Source organism: Apis laboriosa, unplaced genomic scaffold (genome assembly GCF_014066325.1).
Source record: "Apis laboriosa isolate Shangri-la unplaced genomic scaffold, ASM1406632v1 scaffold11_cov152, whole genome shotgun sequence".
Classification (NCBI taxonomy): Eukaryota; Metazoa; Arthropoda; class Insecta; order Hymenoptera; family Apidae; genus Apis; species Apis laboriosa.
Genome location: NW_025221020.1, coordinates 3,069,821 through 3,078,643, shown reverse-complemented (window position 1 = coordinate 3,078,643; position 8,823 = coordinate 3,069,821). Strand labels below are relative to the sequence as shown.

The window sequence follows — 8,823 nt, the reverse complement described above, 5'->3', positions numbered from 1 at the left end:
TTTTTTTTTTTTTTTTTTTTTTTTTTTTTTTTTCACTCTATTCGACCGCCTATTATTTTTGCCGCGCCACCGATGAGATTCGGTTCCGGCGAACGGTTTCAACCTAGTCGAAAGCGAAACATTCGACGCGATTTCGCGGGATCCATGAGGCGACCGCAAACACTAACAATTATCCGTGGCGAGTGAAAAAAAAAAGAAAGAAAAAAAAAGGAATCGATCGATCGATCGATCGCGTGGAATAACTGATTGGGGGAAGAAGAGGAGGAAACCGTGGGACTTGGATGACGCTCCTCCCTCTCTTTACCTCTCTTTAAGCCCATCGAAACGAGTTGACGAGGATTCAAGGAGAAAGAGAGAGAGAGAGAGAGAGAGATCGTATCGATACGATGCATCCGCAACGCTGCAGAAACAACCAATTTTTATTTTCCTACTACCAGGAGGGAGGGAGGAAGGGAGTAAAAATGGGGAGGAACGATATCTTTGTTAAGGTGTTCAATGGCGGCGTGTTTGCGTCAGGCCGATGGTTTCGGATGGAAGGGCAACAGGAAACGCCTAACGTTACTTTCCTGAAACGAGCTACTTTTTTTTTTTTTTTCTTTTTCGAGCAACGAAAAACAAGAGAAGCTCGTTCGAAGCGAAAATAATTGCTCGGATCAACGGTGAATTTATTCCCGCGTTCCGGCCCTCCGTTCTCCAGTCTCTTTCGCTAGATTTCGTTTCGTCGGAAAATATCCCACCCTCGCCTCCAGAGGAACAGAGCCGGTTCCAATCTCGTAGCGACTCGGAACGGCAAATATTTGGAAATGTTTAGCGCTCCTTCCCTGCGCGCTATTCCGAGAATTCGACCAATGAGATATTGCACCGACCGTTTCGAACTATACCTTGCGGAAGAAAAAAAAAAGAAAAAGAAAAAAAGGAACGATGTCCGAAAGCATTTTATACCGCTTTCTTTCAAATATTTCCCCAATGCATTACCGACTCGAAATCTAATATCTCCGAGATGACGGTTGTTTCTCGCGTTTCTTGGTTCGATCACATTCTATAGGAGGATAGATTTCTCTCACCGTTGATTTATAGAATCTGTCGCACGGTTCAACGATCATTTTACATTATTTTTAACTCGATCGTTTCCGCCGTATCGTATGAAATTTACGATCGACGGATCGACGGATCGAGGTTGTGGCACGTAAATTCGGAACGTTTCGAGATTGCCGATCGACACGAATTCGATTTCGAGGCGGGCGAAATCTCTCGATATCGAAAAAAAAGAAAGAGAAAAAAACCGTATCCTCCTCGTAATTTCTCGAATCGAGAAAATTCGCGAACGAGAGAGAGAGAGAGAGAGAAAGAAGAGAAAAGGGGCGAAAATGAAAATCATCGCGCGGAAACAGATTTCGCGTGTTATGCGTGGAGGGACAAGGATTGCGGACAAACGTGACGCGTTCATCACTCAAAATTAGAACCCTGCCGCAGGATTATCATTGACGTCCCGCTGATTCGTTCGAACAGAAGGTAGAAACGCGATACGCGGTCGGCCAGATAATACGGTCCAATTTACTATTCCAAGCTGGCATAAACAGCGGTCCTGGCTCGCCGGTGGACAGTGGACTATACAGAGGTCAGCGCGTCGCTCAGCTATCTCTCCGGGTACGTTTACCACGTATACCGGCCTGCAACAAGATCCACACAAATCCCTGACAGCCATCGTGACGAGACTCGAATCGAGCTACCGCGTCGTCCCATACCGATCTCCCTTCCCTCGTTCCTCTCTCGTCCCCCACTCCACAATGCTTCTAATTCTTGCGTCAACAATGGGAAGCGTGTTTTTCTTAAAATATCGAGGAACTAAAAAGAAAAAAAAGAAGAAGAAACGCGCTTCTTGTTAATTTTAATTATTTTAATTTTACACCGCGCTTCTATTCGCAAATACGTGTGTATATATGATATATCGACGATTTGATATTTCCCTTCCCACCCTTTTTCGCTGGGTGTGTCGTTCGACCCAAAACGATTTCAATTTTAATAGAACGTACGCACTATGTAATTAATGAGCTGTCATGTTTCCAAACGATTCCCTTGTGCGGCTCGACACTGTTCATTTAATCGAAATAATTATCCGATGTCGGACAACGCGGGGTCGGTGTTGCAGCGCCCGAAACGAAAGTAGTCGTCCGTGGGAAAAATACGGACGATTTAACAAAAGCGGTTATTAATCGGGATTGCGCGCCGTCCAACTTGCGTTTCGAATCAGCAGTCGGGCGGACATCACGGCAGATTGAAATTCACCGATTTTCGGAAAGCCGATCGAGTCGATCAAAAACCTCGCTCGTTCCGCATTTCGCCTTCTATAATTATTCCCGCGATTCATTATTCATCGCACGCGAAATCCCCATTCGAATCCGTGCACCTTCGAGAAAAGACGAGCTCTAAATATGATAATGACATGATAAATTGGAATAACGTAGATCCAAACTTTTAAACTCTCGAAAAAACTTTTCCTAGTTCGTGAGAAACGTTCCGGTATTGCGCGGATACAAGGCTTACAAGGCTCCCCTAAATCTTTTTTCCTCTCCTCTTAATCGATTAACGAACCTTATCGTAATCGCGGGAATTCAAAGTATTGTTTTTTTTCCACTCTTGCGAAAACGAATTTACGGATAAATTTGTACAGCAGACTCTGCAGCGATCGAATAATCGAGATAGCGTGGATAGTTAACATCTTCAAACAACTGGTACGCGCTTAGGTTAAAGTTAACACGAGAAAAGGACGCTTTACGCGCGACAACTAGTAGCGGTAAAGGAGGGTTGGAAGCTTGTTCTCCAACGGTTAACTAAGAATATAATTGAGATCATTTACAGAGCTCTCTCTATCTCGGAGACGGTCCCCGAGTTTCCCCGAGTTCGGTCTCTTTGTTTCACGAAGGCGGAGAAGAAGAAGAAGGAGAAGGGGGGGATGTGGTGTGACCTTCCCCCTTTTGCAGGAAGCTGAAGATCGGAAATAAGTGCGGCCGAGAAATTCGGCGGGGAGGGGAGGGAGGCGGGCCAATCAAAGAGATAACTGGATCCCCATTAAACCGCTTGTAACTTAATTAATTGCCCAGGCTAATGTAGCACGGCTAACCCCCGTAGATAGTGTTCTCAGAACGCGATATCACGTGTAACGTGATTTGCTCGTTAACCGAACTTTGGCAAGTGGAATACGTTCACGACATGGCCGGCCTGTTTCCGGCCAACGTCGCGCATTTTACGTGTTTCTCGCCACGTGTGTGTTGGTTGCAGTGTAAGCACGTAAGCAATGTAACTCGAACGAGTATCATCCTTCTATCTTATTCTTTTGCGTATTCGCCTTTCGATTATCTTGATACGTTTGTATCGTCGTTGTGACGATGCGAAGAAAAGAAAAGAGAGGAGAAGGGGAAACGTATTATCTGGATCTAATGTGAAACGAATATACCGGTATATAAATATATTTAAAATGAATCCTGAACGTTGGTATTATTTAATTTTTATAATAAAAGGAAAAAAAGGAAAGTGAAAGGGAAGATATATTTCTTGTTCTGGAAATAATAACTTCGTCGAGCAATGGTGATGAAGAGAGAATACCAGGCAAATCTTCGAGATTATAAAATTTTGTCAAACCTACTCGATACTTTAATCAAGTTCCTAAATAATTTTCTAACAAGTTTCAATCCATTATGAATATTCATCGTATTTCGTTTCATTTAAACTTCTTGGCCTTCTTGTGTCGTGGGGCGCGGACAAAACGGATAGAAAGGAAATGAAAAGATTGAAAATTTCTGTGAAACCGACCTTGACAATTTACAACGAAAACGAAATTCAGTGAAACGGTAGAGTTGAAAAGGGAATTGTTAAAAAATGTCCGTCTGGGGCGAGGAGAATGACGAGAGGACAGACGGGCGGCGTCAACGCGTCACAGAGGATGAATTACGCGAGGTGGCGCTCGCGGGACAGTTTATTTTTACAAGATGGTTGTCAATGATGATATAGTGCGCTCGTAACCGCCCCTCCCCCCGTTGTGTCTCGATATATATCGAGTTTTATTTTTTTTATGGATCGTTTCGTTCGTGGAATGATTTAATAACACGAATATTACGATAGGGGAGGAGAGGGAGAGGGGAGAGGTTCGTCAGGGGTGTGGATCGTTTCATCGCGCTCCACACACGGACGGACATTTTCTTTTTTTCTCTCTCTCTCTCTCTCGCTCTTCGCTCTTAGTCCATAGCCTCTTTGTTTCAGCTGTAACTCGATGAGTTTGCTTGTCTCGCGGTTGCATAGCTTGAAAATATCCGAATATATTATATATAGCGTGAATAACGTCACTCGAGAAATGGAAAAATAGAAAAACAGATCGAGTGTGAATTTTTTTTGCTTTCGCTACTTGAATTTCTATATGAAAAAATGGCGTTACCGAACGAGCGAAAATACCGTCACGGAAAAGGAACAAGGAGATGTGGTATTTTATAGTTTTCGGTGGCGAAGCGTTTCGATGTCTCGCGGCGACGGATCTCGTTCGTTCCTTTTTTTTCACAAATTTTTATAAAACTCCATAACTGTCCGTTCACGCACAACCGTTCACGAAAACTCTATCCCAAGTGTTCACGATTCGCGCGCATTTGAATTCCCGGCCGTGGGGGAGAAAGGAATAAAAAGAAAAAAAAAAAAAGAGAGAGAGAAGTTGAAAATCTGAACAACGCGAGGCTCAACGTGCCATGTATTCGAATAAATTTAAAAAAACGCGAGCGCGAATCTTTACCGTTCATAATCGTCGCAAAATATCTTTTTCATTATCCAAGCTGATCCGAAATAAAGATGAGATACGACGCGAAAAAAAAAAGAAGTCGCAATTTATCCGGGAAAAATGGCAAGATCGCGTTACTCGAATACTTTCATTCCTCGCTCTCTGTATTTTTATCGTGATTCCTATTAAGATCGCCGCGTACATTTTTCATTCTCGATGAATGATAAAAAAAAAAAAAAAAAAAAAAAGGAAAAAAAAAAAAAGGATCTTTGCTCGATCGAGGATAATTCGTTTGAACGCGAACGGGAAAATAGGAAATTTCGCTGTCATCGGCATTCATAGAGAAGGATAACGTACACCCCGGTGTGTCCCCGGATAGGCTACGCTATGAAAATTCATTTCACCCCGGCGTATTACCCCGATGCGGTATTTCGATCGGTTCTTCGAAATCCGCAACAATCATCCGGGAATTCACGATATATTTGTCGCTCGCATGAGCGGCCGTTCAATGGCCAATCAGGGTATTAGGCCGATTCAAAACGGGCGAGGATGCCGGATTTTCCGAGGGGAGGCAAATATCGGTCACTTTTAATATCGGCGTCTTTCGTTCCCGAGTTCCATCCTCTCTGTCGTCGAACCTGTTCCTCGCGCGGATCCCGACGCAATATTCGTCGAATAACTGGCGAAGAAAAGAAGAGAAGGCAAAGAGAAAGGGGAAAAGAGGGAGGCAGAATGAAAGCAAGAGAGAGAGAGAGAGAGAGAGAGAGAGAACGGGAAAGAGAAAAAGAAGAGAAACGAGTTTCCGCGGCGCTCGAACGGAATCAAACAGGTTGCAGAGTTTCACAATCGTCGTTATGATAATCACGCTCAAAGAACTGGCGATGGTGTTATTTTCGCCCGTGATACACAACCAACACACCGAGTTTCCGTACACGCGATATCGAGTTGCGCGACGTGTCGCTCGTAAAGAGCGGACAACCCCGATAACGGTCCTCGGGTCACGGGGAAAAAACAACTCAATGGTATAATGGTATAATATCGATTCTTCTTCGCAACCGCGGTAAATCTCTAGATCTCTGGTGATTCGGATGAAACGGCGCTGAATTATTCTCTCTCTCTCTCCTCCTCTTCTCGTTTCTATTCCCGTTTTCAAGTGAAATCGACAACTCGATTCCCTTTGATAGAGATTAAAAAAATTCGAAACGAAAGGTAGGAAAAAAATAAAGGTAGGAGAAATTCGCGAAAGTGTATTTCAACTTTCTCTCTCATAAAAAGCGGCTCGATATTATAAAATCGGCGAATTTCACGCACCGTTTGAACTAAGCTTCGTGAAAGGTCACGACGAAATTCGAAATCGTCACGCTCTTCCCTCCTCCCCCCCCCCTGTGAAAATCCCTCCTCTCGCGAAGAAGAATCCTTTATTTCCTTCCACGTTTCTCTCCTCCTATGGAAAATGTTCGTTGATCGAAAAGTTAAAGAAGAGCGATTTGTTTGGATTGGCGGGAGGTGGCCGAACGGCGGAAACACGAATCAAAATTTCTGACACGATGACTCGTTTCTCGGGAAACGACCGAGGGTAAAATCCCTTCGAGGGTAAAAGTTTTCGTTTCGGCCAGAAACCGGCCGGAAAGAGTTTCAAGAGCGCGAAACCGAAGTGGGCGAACTGTCACTTCCATACCGGTAGCGGACGAAGAACTTACCGAGAGACGAAACGAATTTCGAGTTTTCGCCATCCTTTTCCTCGAAAATTTCCCTCCCCTCGTACTCGTGCTTCGAACCGACTGACTTATCGAATTTCCATTTTTCCTTTGTCGGGACAACGACGACGGACCGCGATAGATAACGAAATCGATATACACAGTCGATGCCGGTAAACGCGGATCTAATAACAAGTGGGTGAGGAGGGGGGTTAGGGAGGGGGATAGTCGAAGGGAAAACAGTCCTGGTGAATTTAAATCGACGTAGTACAACGATATCGATTTCGTGCACGGTCGGAAAAGCCAGTGAATGATCGTGTCCCGAGCGTGACCAAAATTGAAATGATCTGCTTGTACAAACGATAAGCAAATCGAAGGGGCAAATAAACGGCAACTGAGTGACGTTAATTGGAAACGAGTTATCGGCTTTATTTCTTTTTTTTTTTTTTTTTTTTTTGCACCATTCCCGCGGGAACCTTCGCGAGTTGGAAATAATTTTTATGCCCGATTTTTACCAGCCCGTCGTGCTGATTTTTTTTTTTCGAAACGTTGATGGAACGATCGCGCGGCCTAAAGGAGGGGTAAAATTAAAAAATATTCCTCCCCCTCTCCCCCTCGTACAATCCCATTCTCTCCGTTTCTCTCCCTCTTCGCGATTATTGTTTTGGGAAACAACTTTTATAGATAACAGATAGTATCATAAATAAAATCTGATGGAAAATTCCACCATTTTCGAATTCTATTTTCGATTTAAACAATTTTTGACGGGTAGAAAAATCATCGAGTATTTTTCTTAAAAATAATAATGATGAAAAAATAAACGTCACCACTCGGATGAATTTTTATAACATTGGAGGAATAACATAATAATGGTGAAAATTGTAATTGATTGCGTCGACATATCGTAATATCGGATCTCGTCGTTTTTATCAATTAGAGATACGCTAATGGATCCCCAATGTTTTCTAAATAATTGTTTACGAAAACACGAATCACGTTAGAAATGATAGATATTGATAAACTATTGGTAATGTCGTTGATCTACCGAACTATCATCAATGCCGAACCATTTTGGTAAACTGTCAGGGACCGTGTTTCAACGTATTTCCAAATTTCATTGCTAACTGCTAATTCGAAAGTTGCCAATACAGCCTTCTACGCGCGATGCTTGTATCCAGAATCACCGGAAATGTAAATATACCGTGAAGCTAATACAAGCTGCTCCATCGAGCGTATTCAATGATCATGTTTCTGAAATAAACGTGGTTCCAATTTCCATTACTAGATCCAACTTGAAAACATATATCGCGTTACAGGATTGAAAAAAAAAAAAAAACGAACACGTTGAAAACACATAATATGTTTGTCGAAAAATATTAATTTTAACTCGAAATAGCGTAGTAATAGAAAAAAAAAAAAAAGAAGAAAAAAAGAGAAAATACCTTCGGGATACAAATGAAAACTCTCTCGAGAATGACAACAAATCTGAAAGATGAAAAAATATTTCTAAAAATATTTTTCTAACGAATATCGGTAAGATCCGTAATTGCTTTAAACTACAACGTTGGATGGAAACGAATAAAATCAGTCGACGCATAAAAATTTTTGCAATTTTTTGAATTTTTTCCCCCTTCTCTCCGAAATCAAACCGAAATCGAGTTTCGAAGAATGAAACGAAAAAATGAAGGAAAGGAAAACTCGGGTGCTCGTTATGAAATTCGGGCAATGCGGCGCTCTGAAAAGAGGGGGATTCGGATTCGACAAATGTACAGATTACGCAGATATTTCAATTAGAACAATTAGAATATCGCGTACAGCGACGAACGAAGGGAAAACGCAAGATGAACCAAGTGGAAAATCCGGAATATTCTTCTCGACGGAACGAATTAATTAAATCGGCCCTTTGAAACGTGAAGTGGAAATAAAAATTTCATATTTCGGTTGCAGAACAATCGAATCAAAGACCACGAAATTCAAACAAACGATCGGAACTCGGTTTCCGACCGAGATACCCTCGAAAATCGAATAATTTCCCAGGTCTCGCCATTTCGATTTGAAAAAAAGCACCTTCAATCGGTCTTTCTTCCGAATGACGGCTTGTTAATTTAAGGAGCGACCAACCAATCTCTCGAGAAGGGGGGCAAAAAAAAAGTGGGGCAAAAAAAAAGTGGAGCAAAACTGTGGCAATTACTCGTGGCGGCAGTTGTCCAAAAAGTTGTCCGGGACAATTAATGGGCGGCGTATTAATTAGGGATAGGGGAAAGAGGAGAGGGGAGAGAGGAGTGGTGGCTGAGGAGGGGGTAAAATCTCGCGGCAAGCGGCCGGTGTCGCGTCTTCCACCGCTCATTACTCCACGTCGAACGATGT

General features: G+C 42.8%; 1 protein-coding gene across 1 annotated transcript in view; it reads left to right on the top strand.

Moving 5' to 3' along the window:
- LOC122719985 (tyrosine-protein phosphatase 99A-like) overlaps positions 1-8,823 on the top strand; it is a 330,852-nt gene that overhangs the window by 269,997 nt on the left and 52,032 nt on the right. The gene's annotated exons all lie outside the window — the stretch shown is intronic.